A 15,505-nucleotide genomic window follows, 5' to 3' on the forward strand; every position below is an offset into this window, starting at 1 on the left:
TTAAAAGTTTTGCATCGAAGGCACCACTATTCCCAGACAAATATAGTTTCAGCCACACGAGGGCGCCAGGTAGCCTTTGGGGAGCTCCAGTCTTGGGATTTTTTTTTGCAGTCCCCAGATGAGTCTTAAACCAAAACCAAACCCCGTTGCTCCAGAGTGGATTCCAACTCGTAGTGACCCTATAGGACAGAGTAGTCTGCCCCATAGGGTTTCCTAGGCTGTAATCTTTACACAGGCAGACTGCCGCATCTTTCTCCTGCAGAGCAGCTGGTGGTTTTGAACCGACGACCTTTTGGTTAGCAGCCAAGTGCTTTAGCTACTGTGCCACCAGGGCTCCTTGGTGGGCCTTAACATATCTCTAAATCAGCTCTCCCTTCAGAAGTCTCAGCATATACATTAAAACGGCCTATTGAGCACTTATGTGCCAGGCCCTTTACGTTAATAATCCCATTAATTCTCATAACAACCCTTCCAGGTAGACATCATTTTGAACAAGGAAACTGATTCAAGAGGCCACCTGACTTTCTCAAGCCTTCCTGGCTGGTCTGGGTGACCTCAGACCCCTTGTTTTTTTCCTGCCTCGATTTCTTCTAGCAAAAGCAAAGCGTTCCCACCCCATATCAGCAGCTCACCTATACCTGAAGCATTCACCTGAAGAAGGTGAACCAACACCAACCAAAAACCACCATACCCATTGCCGTCAAGGCAATCCCCATGTGTTACAGAGTACAACCGCTCCATAGGATATTCTTGGCTGTAATCTTCAGGAAGCAGATTGCCAGGCTTCTTTCCGCAGTGCTGCAGGGTGGGTTCAGAGCACCAACCTTTAGTAGTTGTGCACAAACCATTTGTGCCACCAGGGATCTTGAACCAACATGGGCCGAGTCAAACTCATTCATTGGCCAACTCACTGTCCTGCACCGTGGTTCTCACCGTGGGTATGTCAGAGTCACTGGGAGCCGAATTAAGTCCTGATGCCAATGAAATCGATTGGGAGTAGGGCCAGGGCACTGCTATTTATTTAAAGTTCCCCAGGAGTTTCTGAGGTGCACCCACGGGTGAGAACCGCTGTGCACTTTGCAAGGCTATTCGCTGAAATCATTGTAATGGATCCTCAGATTGCTGCCCTAGAGAACTTTTAATCCTTCCCTCCCTCTCTGCCCATCTTCCTCAGCCTTAGTCCAGGCCTCCATCCTCTCTCACCTGGCCTCCTCGTTGGTCTTCCTGCCTCCAGCCTCACTGCTCTGCCAGAGGGGTCTTCTAAACCTGTCCATGGCTCCCCAGTGCCCACAGAATGAATTGCAAGCTTCCTGCTAACATCTGTCTGTCTGCTGCAGCCACGCTGAGCCTTGCCCTCAGGCCTTTGCTCGTGCTGTTCCTCCCGCCAGGAATGCCTTCACCTTCCTTCTCACCTTAATCCCCACTCAGCCTGGGAGGCTCGCTGGCAAGCATCACCCCCTCTGGGGAGCCTTCCCTGACCCACGTGGGGTCCCTGCACCTGAGAAGCTCCTCGACCAGGGGAAGATTGAGGACAAAGACCTTATTCCAGAGCCAACAGAGAGAAAGCCTTCCCCTGGAGCCGACGCCCTGTTAAGCCTACTTTACTGTGAGAGAAGAAATTTCTTTTTGTTAAAGCCCTCCACTTGTGGTATTTCTGTTATAGCAGCACTAGATAACTAACACAGAATTACAAGCATCACCTCCTCTGGGAAGCCTTCCCTGATTGGCCCAGGCTGAGTCAGGTGCCCTTGTCCTCACTCACTCCCACAGTTCCTTGTACCTTCCCCATCATGGACACACCACCCATACTGCAATTTGTTGCTTTCTTGCCTTTCTATACTTTTTTTTCTTATTAAAAAAAAAATGTTTTTAAACAGATAGTAGATGCACACTGTAAAACAGAAAGAAAGAAAAAAAATTCAAACAACTTGCACCAGAAGAGAGTGATACGTGTTTCCTCGCCAGTCTTCAGAGGCAATCTTCGGTACCAGTTTCCTGGTATCTTTCCAGAAATTTTCTAGGCATATCCAAGTAGACCTGGGCTTAAATAAGCCAGCCCTCCTGTTTTTCCTGTCTTACACAAATGGTAGCACACCACATACACTTCTGCCCCTTATTATTCTCCTCTAATCCTATTTCTGGAGGCCATTCCATATCAGTTCATGTAGGCCTGGCTCATTCTTATTAACAGCAGCACAGTATTCCGTATACAGTGGTCCTTCCCTTATCTGGAACCCAACATCTGGTACAGTACTTGGCACTTAGTACAAACTCTGTCAGTACTTACCTAGAGGAGGGATGGATGATGTCTAAGTTGTCTACTGCTACTGTAACAGAAATACAAGTAGATGGCTTCAACAAAGAGTTTATTCTCTCACGCCTAGTAGACTAGAAGTCCAAACTCAGGGTGACTCCAGGGAAAGGCTTTCTCTCTCTGTCAGCTCTGGAGGAAGGTCCTTGTCATCAACCGTACTCTGGACTAGGAGCTTCTCCAAGCAGGAGCCCCAGGCCCTAAGGACGTGCTTTGTTACCAGCACTGCTTTCTAGGTGGCATGAGGTCCCCCTGTCTCTTGCTAGCTTCTCTCTCAAAAGATTGCTCAAGACACAATCCAATCTTATAGTTTGAGTCCTGCTTCATTAACATAACTGCCACTAATCCCATCTCACCAACATCATAGGGATAGGATTTAGGACATATAGGAAGATCGCATCAGATGATAAAATGGTGGACAATCACACAATACCGGGAATCGTGGTCTAACCAAATTGATACACATAGTTTTTGGGGACACAGTTCAATCCATGACAGATAGCTGGATGGGTGGGTGGATGGATGGGCAGATGGATGGATAGATGGAATGGTGGGTGGGTGGATGGATGCACAGATGGATGGATAGATGGAATGGTGGGTGGGTGGATGGATGGGTGGGTGGGTGGATAGATGGAATGGTGGGTGGGTGGATGGATGGATGGGTGGATGGGTGGGTGGGTGGATGGATGGGTGGGTGGGTGGATAGATGGAATGGTGGGTGGGTGGATGGGTGGGTGGGTGGATGGGTGGGTGGGTGGGTGGATGGATAGATGGATGGATGGATGGATGGGTGGGTGGGTGGATGAGCGGATGGATGGATGGATGGCAGTGCTTACCACCAATGAAAAAAATGTTAATGGTGGAATTCCAGGCATCTGTTGGGTTTACTATGTGGGGGCAAATGAGCCTTGTGGGAGCTTCTCACACTGTTCCATTTGCCCTCCAGCCCCAGAATGTTGCTCACTTTCCCACAACAGTAGGGCCCCTGGGAAGCATCCCATTTGGAGTGGGTGCTCAGCCACCCCAACCCCAAAGACTCAGGACAGCCTGCCCTGCTCTCCTGGCAAAGGCTGCTTGGGTGGCTGCCGGGAACTGAGTCTCCTCTCGACCTTTCCCACTCTGTTTTCTAAAGAGCTGAACAAGCGGACAATCTGCTCCTGTGGACACGTCCTTTTCTGGCCAGGCTAATGGAGCAGAGGGCCTCAGGGAGCACGCGGGTCGGGACGCCTGGATCATGTGGCCATGGGCGAGCCTGGCCTCTCACTGTCCTCCTCTTATGGACAGCCTAGGAGGGGCTTTTGGGAGGATTCAGTGAGATTGCAGGGGTAAGGTGTCTACCACGGCCAGGCACACAGTAGGTGCTTCCTAAGTGCTGGTTCATCCATAGGACAGGCCCTTACCAGGTTGCATGGGGCTGGGGGAGGAGGTAGGAGAGGGTATACCTCCCCTTTAATGCCACGCAACGACTCCCTCTCTGGCCACCACGGCCCCTGCCCTTCGCTCTGCCCACCTCTCCCCCTCATTCAGGCCACTCGATCATACCGGCCTTGCTGCTGACCCACAAACCCACCAAGCTCATTCCCACCCCAGGGCCTTTGCCACTGCTGTTCCCTCACCTGGAGCCCTCGTCCCCAGAGCTTCGCACAGCTGGCTCCACATTCAAGTCTCACCTCCATGTCACCTCCCCAGATGACCAAAACACAAAAAAATCAGTAGCCATTGAGTCAGCTCTGACTCATGGCACCCCCATGTGTGTCAGAGTAGAACTGCACTCCATAGGGTTTTCAATGGTTGTTTTTTTTTGAAGATTGCCAGGCCTTTCTTCCTAAGTGCCTCTGGATGGACTCGAACGTCCAACTTTTCAGTTAGCAGTCAAGGGTATTAACTGTTCGCACCACTCAGAAACTCCCCTCCCCAGACAGCCCTCCTGACTGTCCTGGCTAAGGCAGAACCACACTTCTGGTCACTATTGCATCATGCTGTTATTTTCTGCACGGCATTCATCCCTATGAATTTCTTTGTCCAGGCAGGGAGTATGTCTGAGGGCTCACCATTAGACCAGTGCTGCCTGCCTAGGACAGGACCTGCACGCAGGAAACGCTCCTTAAAGGCTCGTTCTTTCAACAACCGCTCGCCCACAATGAGGACTGTGGACAAAGCTTGGCGTCACGAGACCCGTCCTAACTCCCTGGGAAAGCCTTTCTCCCTGCATTTGCAGTTTTTCTGTCTGCAGTGCAAGATGATTGGACCTGATGAATCCATTTTCCCATCCAGCTCAAACAAAAATGATTCCACAAACTTGGAGGACTTCTCACTTCAGCCAAGAACCAGCTCACGCCAGGACGTGATTCATCTTAGCCAATTCTGCCTAGCAACCAGGCCTTTTCCCCACACCCCAAGCCATCTCCCCCGCAAGAAAAATTCCTGCCTCACCACACACCCTCCCAGCCTCCCCCCAGGGTCCCAAAGAGGAACGTGAAGCTTCCAGATCCCTCCCCGTCTGCCACCAGCATGCTAACCCGACCTCAGAATGTCTCCGACTATGTCTGGAACAACTGGGGGAGGGGGGCTGTTTCCCTTGTAGGATTAGTACAGGAAACAGCAGCAGAAGTCAGTGGGCAGAAAGAGCTGAGCCAGCTCGCCTAGAGTGTTTCTGTTCAGATGCCTCACCCTGCTCTCCTGGCCAGCTCCTTGGGCCTGGGCCTCGTATGGGGTCTCCATTTAAGGAAGAGAGAGAGACATTCCGGGCTTGAGACACTGGAACCATCACTGCTGGTGGGATGGTAAAAATGGTGCAGCCACTGTGGAAAACAGCTGGTGGCTCCCCAGAGTTAAACATAGAAGTACCACGTGACCCAGCAATTCCACTCCTAGGAGTACACCCAAAGCGATTGAACGCATGGACTGGGATACTTGTACACCAGCGTTCATTGCGGTAGCGTTCACAATAGCCAAAAAGTGGAAAGAACCCAAACGTCCATCATCAGTGGACTGGATAAACAAAATGTGGTCTATCCATCCAATAGACCATTGCTCAGACATAAAGAGAAGTGAAGCCCTGATTCATGCCACAGCATGGATGAACCTCGAAAACATTACGCTGAGTAAAATAAGTCAATCACACAAGGACAAATATTGTATGGTCTCACTTTTATAAAAGGCAAGAAAAGATAAACACACAGAAAGCATTCTTCTTTGATGGCTACCAGGAGGGAGGGGAATCACTCTCTAGACAGTAGACACTTATTTTTGGTGATGGGAAAGGCGATACCCAATATGGGTGAAGTCTGCATAACTTGTCCCAGATAAATGAAGACACTAAGAAGTACATCAGAATAAGGGACAATTTTGGTAAATGCTGAAACATCTAATTTTGCGACGACAATAACAACTGAAAAAGTATGTGTGTGGTTACACAGGTATACACAGGTAGACACGTATGCATATGTATGTATAAGAAAACATGTGAGTATTCGTGAGTATACAGGCATATGTATGTACGTGTTTATGTACATTGCATATACATTCATATATATATATATATATATATATAAACCACACAGGGGGCACACTTATAGATACTTCCTAGACATAACCAAACACCTCCCAGGATTGGATTACTGGGTTTGAAGGCTTGGGACCATCGTCTTGTGGGACAACTCGGTCAACTGGCATAATATAGCTCATAAAGATAATGTCCTACGTCTTAGTTTGGTGAGTAGCGACTGAGGTCTTGAGAACAGCCGTCTAAGATACAACTATTGGCCTCTGCTCGTCTGGAACAAGAGGATGAAGGAAACCAAAGACTTAAAGAAGAAACTAGTCTACAGGACTAATAGCCCACGTGAACCATGGCTTCATCTAGCCTGAGACCAGAACTAGATGGTGTCTGGCTACTGCTACTAACCATTCCAACTGGGGACAAATAGAAGGTCCTAGATAGAGAGGGAAAAAACATGTAGAACAAAGCTCAGATTCCTAAGGCCGGACTTACTGGACCCATGGGGCCCTGCTAGCGCAGTGGTTAAGAGCTTGGCTGCTAACCAAAAGGTCAGCAGTTCGAATCTACCAGCTATTCCTTGGAAACTCTATGAGATGCTTCTACTTTGTCTTGTAGGGTTGCTATAAATCAGAATCAACTTGATGGCAATGAGTACTGGACCAATAGAGACTAGGGGAACCCCAAGACTATCACCTTAAAGATACCCTTTAATCTTGGAACTGAAGCCACTCCCGATGGTCACCTTTCATCTAAATAATAGATTGGCTTATAAAATAAACAGTGTCACCCATAAATACTGTGCTCCCTTAAATAATCAACCACATGAGACCAAATGATCAACATTTACCCTACAACAACGATAAGACACTAAGGAGGGGCAGGGAAGCTAGATTAACGGAAACAGAACAAACAGAATGGAAATAATGAGAATGTTGACACGTTGTGGAAAACATAACCAGTGTCATGGAACAAGCTGTATAAAAATTGTTAAATGAGAACCTAATTCACTATGTAAACTTTCACCTAAAGCACAGTATTTTTAAAAAAACCATTATACCGTGTGAAGTAAGTCCATCACAAAAGGACAAGTATTGTGTGATCCCACTTACGTGAAATACCCAGAACAGGCAAATGCATAGAAACCAAAGTTTATTAGTGGTAACCATGGCCAGGGGAGTGGGAGAATGGGAAGTTGAGGAGGAAAAAAAAAAGGAACAATGAGAGGAATCAGATCTGGGCAAAGACAGAATGTTCTTATCTTAGGAGAGGCCATGGGAAGAATTTAAGGGTATTTCTCACTGGCACTCTGATGGCTGGGCCTGTCCTTCCAGCCAGAACTCTGCTGCCGGCCAGACCCGGAGGAACTCGGCCTTTGGGTGCAGCGTGTTCAGCTTCGGTTAGACTGAAGGCAGTACTTCCTGACAGTGGGTGGGTTGCTGGATGCTGGAGAGACCACCACAGAGGCTGGGGAGGTTCCTCTAGACTAGAGGAACTTGATCATCCAGGAGCCCTGGTAATTAAGCGTTCAGCTACTAACCAAAATGTCAGCAGTTCGAATCCACCGGCCGTACTTTGGAAACCCTATGGGACAGTTCTACTCTGTCCTGTAGGGTCACTTTGAGTAAAAATTGACTTGACAGCAGCAGGTTTGGTTTTCTGATTTTTGGTCACTCTAAGAAGCCCTGGTGGTACAGTGGTTAAGTGCTCGGCTCCTAACCAGAAGTTCAGCAGTTCGAACCCCTGCCAGCTGCTCTGCGGGAGAAAATGTGACTCGGTGACAATGAGGTTGTTTTTTGGTTTGATCGCTCTGGGATGGATTATTGTTAGTTGCTGTCAGATTGATTCTGACTCATGGCGACCCCAGCTGTTAGAGAGTAGAACTGCTCCATAGGGCTTTCTTGGCAATAATCTTAACAGAAGCAGATCACCAGGCCTATCTTTCATGGTACTGCTGGGTGGGTTCGGACTGCCAACCTAGTTGAGCAGCCAAGCGCAAACCGTTGGTGCCAACCAGAGACCTTCTGGGATGGATTGAAGGGGCCAGATCCCCCCAAGACCTGATAACTGAGAAGTTCTTTTTATTCCAGGGTTAGCGGCAACCTGCAGCCCTTTTCCCCAGGTGCTAACTTTTCACGCCTCACAGGCACACACAGTTTTGGGCCCACCAGCTGGCTGAAATCGAGAGCAAGCCTCCTTCTCTGTGTTGGAAGGGCAGCTGAGGCCCAGAGAAGGCAAATAACTTGCCCCGAGTGGCACAGCCATGGAGAGGACAGAACCAGACCTCCTCTCTGGTGCTCCTGACCCAGGGCCAGTGTCCGCCTGGGGACCCGGCCTCCACATTCATGTCTCCAGAGAGTCCCATGGTATGGGCCTGGACACCAGACTCTGTGGGCACCCTGCATCTCCCTAGGCAGCACCTTGGGCAGGAGCGAGGGCACTGGAGTCCAGTAGACTTGGCTTGGTTGTTCACTGACCATGTGACCTTGGGCAGGTTACTTCTGCTCACTCTAAACCAAAAAAAACCCAAACCCTTTGCTGTCGAATTGATTCAAACTCTTTAACGACCCTATAGGAGTGCCTAGAGCTGCCCCATAGGGTTTCTAAGGAGCAGCTGGTGGATTCAAACTGCCGACCTTTTGGTTAGTAGCCACTAAAAAACTAGGCCCCTCTAAAATGGAGGTGAGCAGCTCCCTGTGGATCAGTGTACAAGGGGGTGGGAGGCTACAAGTCCGCTGGTGTGAGTTCCCCTCCCGGGTCAGAGCAGGTGGTGTCCTGGTCTAAACAGGAAGAGGCTGACCCACCAATTGACTGTGCTCAGGGCCCTCCTTGCTGTCTTTTCACTGGCAGACAACGAGGGAGGCAGCATGCAGGGGTGTGAAGACACCCACTGCTGCCCACTGGGCCACAGGGGCCACGAAAAGTTTGGACTCATTGGCCTTGACCCCCTTCCCAGGGCACCCTGGCCCCTGATATCCTGTATGTATTCACTCATTCATTCATTCATTCATGAATAAGGTTGCAGGCAGTGTGGAACAGGGGTTAGAGCTCTGGCTACACGGTCTGACAGCACTTGTTGTTAGCTGCCGTTGAGTCTGGCCCTGACTCATGGAGTCCCCACGTACAGCACAAAGAAACACTGCCCGGTCCTGCGCCATCCCCATACTCGGTTGTGGAGTGGACCATTGTGATCCATGGGGTTTTCACTGACTGATTTTTGGAAGTAGATTACCAGACCTTTCTTCACAGTCTCTCTTACTCTGGAAGCTCCACCGAAAACTGTTCAGCATCATAGCAACACGCAACACGCCAGCTCCCACTGACAGATGGGTAGTGGTTGCATACGAGGTGCTTTGGCTCACAATCGAACCCGGGTCTTCCGCACGGAAGGCAAGTATTCTACCACTGAACCACCAGTGTCGCCCCTAATGGCCCTAGGAGGTCAAAAGCCCACCCAGCTCAGGCACTTTCCGGCTGTGTGACCTTGGGCAAGTCACTTCATCTCTCTGAACTTCCGTGTCTTTCTCTGCACGAGGTGGATAGTAACAGTGCCTCCCTAGGCTTTGTGAGGCCCCAGTGTTTACAAGGAGCCCCTGGTGGTGCAGTGGTTAAGCATTCAACTCCTAATCAAAAGGTCAGCAGTTTGAATCCACCGGCCACTCCTTGGAAACGCTACGGGAGCGATTCTACTCTGTCCTATAGGGTCGCTGTGAGTCGGAATAGACTTGATGGCAACAGGTTTTGGGTAATGTCTACAAAGTGCTTAGCGCCATGTCTAATATACACCAGGTGCTCAGGAAAGATGGAAATGGGGCCTACTGGTGGGGTTTAAACACAAAAGCAGGGCAGAAACAGGAGATTCATGGGCTGAGGGAGATGCCCAGAGCCCTTTATCTCACCACCTCTCCCAGGGTGGGCCCAGAGGAGACTTCTAATGCCCCAACACCATCCTTCCCCTCACTCCCCCATTTGAGGGACCAATGTTTCCAGGTACTGAGCCCTCCCTTCTCAGCATTCATTGGGCACCTGCTGGGTACCCAGCCCTGCGCTGGGCTCTGACCGGCAGGGTGGGAGGATTCTCCTAGGGGGAATCAGACCTACCATTAGAACGAGCCATTTCTCAGGACGCACCCTGTGCCAAGCACTCCAAGAGCATTTCCTCATTCGGACCACGGGCTCATGTGGAATCTGAATGCTGGGATTCAAACCCACGTGTCTCAGGACTCAGATACCTGGTGCCCCTTCCTCACTGTGCCTGGCAGTGTTTCCACCCAGAGTCGGTCCTAATAAGTATTTGGTTGGTTTTACAGATGGAGATCCAACAGAAGCTCAGAGAGGGGAGGGCAGAGGTCACCTGGCAACTCATCCAGCGGGGTTCCCCCATCCCTCCAGCCTCCCTAGAAATAACCCTGGTGCTGGCGCCTGCCCCCAAGGGGCTCCAAACTCCAGGCTCCCCATCCATGTCGCCAGCCACGTCTCCAGCCACACTCACCCCGGACAATGTCTAAGCCCTGGCTGGGGTCACTGCACCCCAGAGGGAGACAGGGAGCAGCTGCATTCTGACCCCTGGCCCCCACCAGGCACCAAACCCCAGCATAGGGGCACTTGGGTTGGGGGACTTTTCACCTCCCAAAGGGCACGTGGGCCTGCCTCTTCTCTGGCCGCATCTGTCACCCCCTCCCTGGAGTTCCCGGGACTTCCCTGGCTGCTGGCTGGTTTCACCCACACCTCTGGTGCCCTCTATCCTGCCACCCAAGAGAAGACGTTAAGATTCTGAAGACTCATGTATCGAAAAGTCACTGACCCTACGATTCCAAACTTTCTAAACTAGACCAAGAAAGAAGAGGAAATTCTCAGAACAGCCAGAATGTTTAGAAATGGAAGTTCCCCTTTTCTCCTTTGTGGGCACAGCACTTCACAGTTTATAGCTAACAACAGCTCACATTCTTCCAGGGCCCTGTTCTGAGCACTTGAAGTGAAGGAGCTTAACTCCCACCGACCCTCTGAGGTACCAGTACCAGTTGCCATCCAGTCTATTCTGACTCATGGCAACTCTGTGTGTGTCAGAGGAGAACTGTGCTCCATAGAGTTTTCAGTGGTCACCAGGCCTTTCTTCCAAGGCACCGCTGGGTGGACTCGAACTTCCAGCCTTTAGGTTAGCAGCCCAGAACATTAACCGTTTGCACCCCCTAGCCCCTATCACAGATTCCACCATTATTCTCATTTCAAAGATGAGGAAACTCAGGCCCAGAGAGGTTAAGTGACTTACTCAAGGTCACACAGCCTGGGCCATCTGAAGCCAACAACCCTAACCCGCTGCCCTGCACGTTTGTAAAGTGTATCCATATCCGTTAGCCTCACAACATTCTGGTCGGAGGGGGAGCCAGGGCAAGGGAGGTGGTCCCAGCTTTACAGGTGAGGAAGGCTCAGAGAGGTGAGGCCACTTGCCCAAAGTTACACAGATGGGAGGGTCCCAACTGGGTCTCCTGGTTCCTTATTTCCACACCCCACTACCCCTCCCATCCATTGCTCTCCCCCGTCCTCAGCCCCTGTGCAATCCCATCCTTCTTCTTCCCCTTCCAGACTCTCTAGCCGAGTCCAGCTCCCCAAACCCCAGTAGAGAGGCTCCAGGTGGTTGCCCCAGGCCTGGACACTCCAGCCTCCTAGGGCACCCCACAATGTCCCTACAGGACCCCAGCGGACAGTGGGATGCCCACACTGGCACTGCAGAAGCCTCTGGCGTCAGTGACCCAGGCAAGAACAGATTTATGCGCAGGGGTATTTTATACTTTGCAGCTGCCGCCATAAACCCTGGACCCGCCTAGGCGACGGGAGGCAGCTGCAGGGGAACTTCCCTGGCCCCGGAGCCAGCGCCAAATCCCTCCAGCTATTTCTGAGAAGCCTAAGGAATCCTGAAATTAAAACCTCCCAGGAAAAGGGCAAATTCCTGTCCTGCTGTAGACAGGCCCAGTCCTTCCCCCAAACCAGATGAAGGGCCAGGGGTGAGGCAGAACCGAGCTGGGCGCTGCGCAAGGCTGCCCACCAGAGCCCAGCTTCCAGGCCCAGTGCTGGCCGGATCCCGGCTGGCCTGATCCTCAGATGCCCAAGTATAAAATGAGAGGCTGGCCTCGGCCAGGGGTTCTCAAATTCTGATGTGGGTCAGAATTAGCCAAGGGCTGTAAGAGAGCGCGGATACCCTCTGCACTGCAGGAGATCCCTCAAGTCACGAGGCTTCAGAGACATCACAGGAAAGACCAATCGCTCCCTAGCAAAGGACGTAGAGGATGAGTGAAAACGAGGGAGACCCTCAAAGAGATGAATTGATACAATGGCCCCAACAATGGACTCAAACATACCAACAATCACGAAGATGGCAGAGGACAGGGTTTCATTCCGTTATATATAAGGTCACCCATAGCGATTAACAACATGACCTGCTTCTTGCTCCTGGGCCACCTCAGAACCCAGAGGGTTAATTCATCCCAATCAGGGAAGACCCAATAGCTCCAAGACTCTATGAAGGAGAACCAACAGAGGCCTGACCAGGAAGTGGGACAAATGATGAACCACCATGGACACAAAGCCCATGTCCCTTCCAGCCATCAGGGGAGGGGCTTGGCTTTGGGCTACAGACATGTCCCAAAATAAGGTGTGAAACTCCACACCAAAGAGCTTGGGCTGAGGAGCCAGAGAGACCTGGATTCAAATCTCAGCTGTGTCTGGCTGTGTGACCTCGGGCAAGTCACCTCTGAACCTCAGTTTCCTTAACTGTAAGACAGGAGTAAGGAGCCCTGGTGGCACAATGGCTAAGAGCTCAGCTGCTAACCAAAAGTTTGGTGGTTCAAACCCACCTAGCGGCTCCATGGGAGAAAGACCTGGCAAGCTGCTCCCATAAAGATTACAGCCTAGAAAACTGTATGAGGCAGTTCTACTCTGTCACATGGGGTCGCTATGAGTCTGGATCCACTGGATGGCACCCAGCAACAAGAAGATAGGAGTAATAATATCCTCTCTCTGCAGGTGTGTGGCTATGGTGTGTGACACCTATGTCCCTCCACATACAAATGGAGCACCCACTGTGGGCCTGGCACCAGGCTGGGGGGCCAGTGGGGGGCTATGACCCCCACACCCTTCCCTCAGTATTTGGCATCTTAGCAGTTACAAATGGTCAGCCCCACCCACAGAGATTCTGATGTAATAGGTCTGGGGCAGGGGACCCCAGGAGTCAGCATTTTTTTAAAGCTTCCAGGGGCTCCCAATGTGCAAGGTGAAGCCCCCACTCACACCTGGAGACTCAGGGGCCTGGGGAGGGGAGGAGGCTTGCTCAGGGCCACATAGCTGGAAAAGGGGAAAAGTAGAATTGAAGCCAGGCAGGCTGACCCGGGGGCCTAACCATCCTGACCACCACAAGGGGTTAAAGAGGGTGTGCCCACTGCAAAGTGGTGCCCAAGGGGTATTAGTCCTGCCCCCACATGTTCTCTCCCTGGATGTGACAAGTGCTGGCCAGTGAATGCCCACCCCCTGGGATTGATTCAGCAGGGCAAGGGCCAGGGAGGGGCCTGGCTGCCCACCTACTGCTCTCCAGCACCCCCATCCCAACGCTTATCCCAGAACCCCCCACTCCGACACTGAGCCCACATCTAGGGGGGGCTCATGTCTCGGGTGGTTTCGTGCACCCTCCCCTTCCCCCTTTATAGTGACAGCAGGCCTGGCCCCGGGACAGACGCCCAGGCCGAGGCAGCTGCACATTTTTACAAGCCTGGGACAGTGGGGGCCTGTTCAGGCCCTGGCAGACTCCCGGGCCCCTGAGAACAGTGGAACTCTCGCCTCCCACCCCCAATCCCAATCCTCCTTCCTTGCCCACTCCCGCCCACACATGCCCCAAACATCAGCTCCCTAAATTGGTTCCCTCTTTCCATGGAGCCAGCCCAGGCGTGTGCCCATAAAATGCCCCTTCTGGGTAACTCCCTTGCAGAGGGGGGAAAGATTGGAGGGGCTCCAAGTGGGAGTGGAGCCCTGCTGTCTCCTCCCTCAGGGCTTCATTTATTGATTCATTGATTTGTTCGTTCACTCATTCATTCATCAAAGAAGCCATAGAGGACAGAGGAGGAGAGCTCAAACTCTGAGGTCACACCACTGGGTTGGAATCCTGGCTGTGTGACCCAGGCAATTGATGTCCCCTCTCTGGGCCTCAGTTTCCTTATCTGTGACTAGGGGATCATAACAGTGCCCACCTCGTAGGACTGTGAGGCTCTGCGAGTTAATGAAGTCAGTTGCTTAGAACAGTGCGTGGCACATAACAACAAAAAACCAAACCAGTTGCCATCAAATCGATTCTGACTCATGGCGACCCCACGTTTCAGAGCAGAACTGTGTTCCATTGGGTTTTTAATAGCTGTGACCTTTTGGAAGCAGATTGCCAGGACTTTCTTCCAAGGTGCCTCTGGGTGGGTTCCAACTGCCAATCTTTTGGTTAACAGCTGAGTGCTTAACAGCTCGTGCCACCGAGGGGCCCCTGGCACATAACATGAGCTCCTTCAGTGGGAGCTAGTATTATGGTGGATCAGTGACTGGCCCAGAGACTGGGAAGGAGAAGCTGGGGCTATCAGGGAAGGCGCCCAGGAGGAGGGAACATCTAGACTAGAAACTAAAGAATGAAAAGTGGGAAAGGTGTCATACTCAGAGGGAACAGCAGGTGCGAAAGCTCACAGGTAAGGAGAGGTTGACTCCCTGTGGGGCTCAGGCCACCTCCTTAATCCTCTGCTCCCTTCCTAGCCAGTCCTGGGGGACACAGGCTCTGGCTAAGGCGACGCATTCCATGTGTTCTGGGGGGGTCCAGCTGAACATTAGTGGGAGGCCACTGACAAAATCAGTTGCTGTCGAGTCAGGTGGTACCAACAGTTAAGCGTTCGGCTGCTAACTGAAAGGTTGGAGGTTCGAGTCCACGCAGAGGTGACGTGGAAGAAAGGCCTGGCGATCTACTTCCGAAAAGCAGCCATTGCAAACCCTGTGGAGCACATTTCTACTTTGACACACATGGGGTCTCCACGAGTTGGCCCTTGACCAGGAAGCTTAAGGGGAAACTCACTCCTGCCGGTTCCCCAAGGCTCTCCCACCTGAAAACACCTTCTGTCTTCCAGGGTTTTTGTTTGTTGGTTGGTTTGTTTTACCTCTCATGGGGAAGCTTAATGCACTTCTCAGCCACAACGCAGCACCTGGAACCTCCTAGGAGCTCAAGAACAAGCAGAGAACCTGTCACACCCAGAGAGGTTGAGCGACTTGGCCAGGGCCACACGGCATCCAGGGATCTACTCTCCTGATGTTCTTGGGCAGCGGCCCGGCTGAGTGGAAACAGGGAGGGCCCTTCCCCACTGAGCCAGACAGAGGCCATTGTGTGTTGTGAAACCCAAACCCGGCCCCCTCCGGAAGGACGGATGTGGGGTTGGTGGAGGCAAGGGGCTGCAGGGGGACGGCCACCCTGCCCCCATCGCCCCAGGAATTCCTCACATGCTCCCAGCCCTAGCCACATCTGGATCCCAGCTGGCGGCTCCAGGGGCCCAGGGAGGAGGGGAGAAGTCGCTGCAAGAACTTGCCATCAAAGGCAAGGAGGAGCCTGACGGGTGAGGAGACAGACAAAGGCAGAGGACCAGGGCTGCCGCCAGCCCCGAGCATCCCGCCAAAGGTGCAGTGATCTC

The sequence above is a fragment of the Elephas maximus genome, chromosome 22, assembly GCF_024166365.1.
Source record: "Elephas maximus indicus isolate mEleMax1 chromosome 22, mEleMax1 primary haplotype, whole genome shotgun sequence".
In the NCBI taxonomy this organism is placed as follows: Eukaryota; Metazoa; Chordata; class Mammalia; order Proboscidea; family Elephantidae; genus Elephas; species Elephas maximus.